The sequence below is a fragment of the Bombus impatiens genome, unplaced genomic scaffold, assembly GCF_000188095.3.
Source record: "Bombus impatiens unplaced genomic scaffold, BIMP_2.2 scf_0318, whole genome shotgun sequence".
NCBI lineage: Eukaryota > Metazoa > Arthropoda > Insecta > Hymenoptera > Apidae > Bombus > Bombus impatiens.
Genome location: NT_176737.1, coordinates 772,001 through 777,022, shown reverse-complemented (window position 1 = coordinate 777,022; position 5,022 = coordinate 772,001). Strand labels below are relative to the sequence as shown.

At 40.6% G+C, this 5,022-nt stretch overlaps 1 long non-coding RNA gene across 2 annotated transcripts in view; it reads right to left on the bottom strand.

Moving 5' to 3' along the window:
• Positions 1-5,016, bottom strand: part of LOC105680710 — a 121,430-nt gene extending 116,414 nt beyond the window's left edge. For both annotated transcript variants that reach the window (XR_001102250.3, XR_004461636.1), the window contains exon 1: positions 4,606-5,016. This is a non-coding gene — a long non-coding RNA (uncharacterized LOC105680710). The remainder of the gene's footprint in view (positions 1-4,605) is intronic.
• Positions 5,017-5,022: the final 6 nt, after the last annotated feature.

Sequence of the window (5,022 nt, the reverse complement as noted above, 5' to 3'; positions counted from 1 at the left end):
CCGCCGACGTCGACGCCGCCGCCGTTGTCGTTTCTACCCCTCCAGCTGGACTCCGAGCTTGAGAAGAACCCCTTCCAGAATCACCACCGACGAACCCCTTCTTCTCTTCGTCTCCTACGCGGCTTCTAGTCGGAGAGTCGTCTTAAGATAAAAACACGGACGATCGGGTTTTGCAGTTAACCCACTCACCCTCGCCTCGTGTACCCCTACCATCCGACAGACTTTTCCTTCTACCCCTCCTTATACCTTCTCTACCACTATCCCCTTCTCTTTCTCGATACCAGGCTACCCCTTCTTCCTAACCTCTCCTCTCTGTCTTCCTCTCTCTTTTCTCTCTATACTAGCCCTTGCAAGCAACCACGACTCAACCCAACCCCTTTTTCAATCCTCTCCTTCTCTTTTCTTCTTCACTCGATCGCACAGTCTCTTTTTCTCTCTCACTCTGACTCGACGAAACTTTCGATTCTTTCGGGGGCAACCTTCAATCCTCCCCCTCCCCGTCCACCCCCATTTTTTTCCTCTCTTCACCGACCGATACATCGCGTGTCGACCTGTTCGACGTTATCATACCGTTCACCCTCGGAACATACATACCCCCACCTTGACCACCCAGAGTCTCCCACCAACGGGAGACGACAACAACGAGAACGACCTCGTGCTTTTTCACAGAGTCGGTATATATTGTTGTCAGTGTGTTGTTTTTTTTTTTTTTTTTTTGAGGACCTTTTTTAGGCACATCGATCTTCGACGTGTACGTATTCAGTCCTGTCGTCGTGTTGCTGTGCCGTGACCGGCAAGATCACTTTCGCCCCCATTTCTTCCCGATCGGACGTACCAGCTCCGAGGTTTTAGTTTTTGCCCGGATCTTTCAGGATTCTGTTTTTTTTTTTTTTTTTTTGGTATTTCGAAGAAATAGTCAGGAAAAGGGTCAGGATTCGAACTTTTCGCGCTGACAAAGGACGTAAACGATGCGGGATGGACGTGGGAATTATTTGACAGGTTTAGAAGTGAATAGCGAAAGATTCCCTGCGCTATTAGAAGTTTTGAGTGTTAACGAAGGGACAAGGTGTCTGATTTTAACGGAAGCGTTGACATGCAGCGTAAAGGGATGCGAAAGATTAAACTGACGATGGGTGACAGAGAAAAATGAAATATAGTCTGTGATCCCTGTTACGTTTTTGCGTGATTTATACGACTGTAGACATTTTCAACTTTGACTCGATGTCGAAAAATTTGACCAAACGTTGAAAATTTCAGGATGCTCTTACTTGATTTTAATTTGCTTGAACTTTGCCTGATATTGCCTGAACTTTATTCAATTTTGCCTGCTGCATTTTAATATAAATTTCTGCGAAGGTGTGTATTTGGGATTTCAATGAATCTCCGTACAAGGATTACGAAATTGACTTTTAACGAATAAAAAGATCTAACCAGATTCCATGTATAAGTTGGATGATTCGCGAAAGTAAAATAAGTTGGTACATATTTTGGTACGGAGACACGTCATCGCAGAATAAGATGAATAAAAGCAGAGTCCACTGTCTGACTTCTCGCAGTGGAACACGTTCGTTTCTTTCCCATAGCGCGTGCCTCTACGATTTAATAGAAACAAGAACAAACGTCAATGAAACCTTTCAACGCGAAAGTAGCGTTCAGCTTTTCAAAGTAGCAGCACGGGCTTGATCAAACACATGTTCCACTATACGCAACGTATTCAATGCAACCTACGCAAAATCTGAGCGGATCCAATGATTTAGAAGTTGAGCTTGGGATTCGAACAAGATCCAATTCAAAATCGATCAAGCACATCAAGTGTTTTCTTCCTATCGTTGTATCTGACGATCTTTCCCTGTCCAAAGTAGATGAAAAGAATCGTTGAACGAAGTTATAGAGGAAAAAAGAAAGTTACTTTTGATATTCGAAAATATCAAAAAACTTAGAATGTTCGAGAAATCACACTATGACACATCGATGTAACTGAAAACTGGAAACATCCAGATGAAAGTCGGACATCGAAACGAAATTTTTCAGCGGGTCGAGATTTCCTATGCTTTTCAAATTGATCACCCCCACCCCGTCACGTTGTTGCACCCCACTCTGCCATCGAAATTCATTTATACTTTTACCACCACTCTACCGCCCCCGCAGGATTGTTTATGACACGATTCGTTTGATTATTAGCTGTTTATACGCGGTCATCGATCGAGTTGCCAACTGCCACGCGGCATTTCAACAACAAAACGCTTCCGAGGTTGCGTTCCATCGGTAACCCTTCCTGCATGACTGCCTGTGCATACATTCTTTTTTCTTTTTTATTTTTTGCCCAACCCTTTGCTCGGACCGGCGAAACTGGTTCCACCGGATTCGTGATCGAAGCTAGATACTGATTTTCGGACCCTCAGTTCCACGAGGACGCGGCCACGATTAGGGGTCTTTATAGTATTGTGAAAGTGTCTAATTTTTCGTACTCGATAGAGTTCTCGTGATTGCACCGAAAATCATTCTGTAAACGTTGTTTTGTCCTCCAACGCAGCCGATTCGAATTTCTGGACAAGATTATTCCGGTGGTGATTTTACGATTAGAGTCGGAAATGCTTATAAAGATTAATTTCGTTAATTTTTACGATAACATCGATCGTTCATCGAGTTTTAGACAGTTTGAGTACATTTATCGGTTTTAAATCACGATTTAAGTGTTTTAATACGACTTGATAACACGATCGATTGTGATTAAACGAAAATATGTTTTTATTAATACGGACATGATATTTAGAGATGTTTTTATTACTTTTTAGTGTATATTAATGATTTGATACGTATGTTAGATATGATTATTCTTATTTTTCAATTTCCGGCAACGTCAGTATTATTCGCATCTTTAATCTATCATTTTACAAGTTTCATTTAAAAATGTATAATGTTATCTTTCATTATCTCGTGTTATTCATCTTTTATTTTCTAAACATGTCCCGTTTTATCTGGTTGCCGACGGAAGAGTAGTTCGGGCGTATGTATCATCTTACGTCTGACAAGAACTGACCGTATCTACTTCGAGGCGGACGATTCGTACATTTTTTATTAGATACACGTTCCACGAGTTATTTCTAATGCTCTAATAATAATACCTTCATTACTATTTCAACACCAACCAATTTATACCATTTTACGTATATTTGATAGTAGAATGTGTTACTATAAAAATGTTCTAATAGTTTTTCACACGTCTTGATCAAAGATTTTATCGACTCGATTTCATTCACATTTTCTTTGAAAACGACTATATTTATTCATACGCGTTTCACTGGACTTCTTGCAAATTGAATGGAAATCTTAACTGTTAAAATATTCTCCTATTTTTTGTTTTAAGATCAGCCGCATAGTTTTCCGATGACGAAGCCCATCGGCATATGTTTATTAATATACACGGACTGGAATATTAATATACCGAGAATGAAACATTCATATTTGCGATATTTTAATTACGCGCACACGTGACTTTGATTTTCATTATATTTGCACCTCGGCAATTGTGTTTCGATTTAATAATGACGAAATTAATACGTAATTGTCACTTTATTAACAGACTCTTATATTTACGAGAAATTTTTCCATCACACAAACGTCCAGTGACACGTGTTTTAACCAAATTCTTAGAACGAAATGTCACTTGCACTGTTTTCATACGATCGTTAGTGTACGATTTGTCCCTCGTTCCGACTAATTTTCAAAATTTATTCTCATCTCGCAATCGTATTGATTAATCGTGTTGTTTAGCTCACAATTAGCACCACCACCACTGTACACTGTCACCACGAGTGTCACCACACAATCAGAGACGCGTCTTTGCTTGAGAAATGTCTACGAAAAAGGGGAATGTATCTGTGAACGACAGACAAGCCACTTAGACCAAAGGGAAATCGCCTAATTGCGACTGAAAAATACATCCTTCAGCTTCAAAAATACGCTATTTCCTATTAGATTTTACAGAAAAGAAGCAATCGAACTATGAAAGTAACTTGCGATACAACTTGCGATACAACTTGAAACGAAGGAACAGAATTTTATTAATCTCACTGGGAAAATAAAAAGCACTGTAACAGGATAATCATTTGACGATTTTGAAGAAGTTAGAAGCGAAAATATAAAAATCCAACGGAAGCACTTCTGTCGTCACTGGACGGTTTCTTTCAACCTTTTGAAACTTCCTTTAGAATAAACAGATAATAGACGAAAAGAGAAAAACTTAATAGCTACCCGTTCTTTAAAAATGATATATTTAAATATTTTAAAGTACAGAGCATCACTGTTAGTCAGAATCGATCTGACAGTTCTTGGCAACGATGACATTTCCTCACGATACACCTTACAAACCTAAGAAACGATCAATTTCCAATTACAAAGTATATTCCCTCGAGACATTCTAACGACGTAAATTAAAAAATTCTTCATCGTACACTGAAACACCTCTCGCTAGTGCCACCCCACGAGACATTCCTCGCGACCGTTCCTGTGAAAGGAAGATCGAACACCAAAAGAAGAAACGAAAGAAACGAACGAAAAAGAAAAACAAAAAAATCCTGATGATCGTTGAGGAGGTGGACTCACCTGTACGATCGCGGCGATCCCAAGAAGACGTGTTCGAGGACGTGCGTAAACGGTGTTTCACAAACGAAAACAGCGCACTGGATAGCAGTCCGTGATATCCTGTTCGTTTCCTCACAGTCACTGCCCGTTTCTTCGAAGAGGTCTCGTGTGATCAGGTCGGAGCGCGCGTGTTTCGAATGTTTTCACTCGTATTACGTGTCACACCACGTCGTCGAACTGTTTCCTTGAGCGGCGAGCGAGAACGTTACTATGTATATGTATATATAGTATATAAGAATGATCGTTTCCTTAAGAGACTTGTCTTGGAGACGCGTTGCTCGCCAAGCCGGCCCGGTCCGTTCGTTCGTGTTTGTCTTCGAATTAACAGTAAGAAATCGTCCGTCGTGTGTGTCCGTGTCCAGTCGGCTCGCGCGCGGC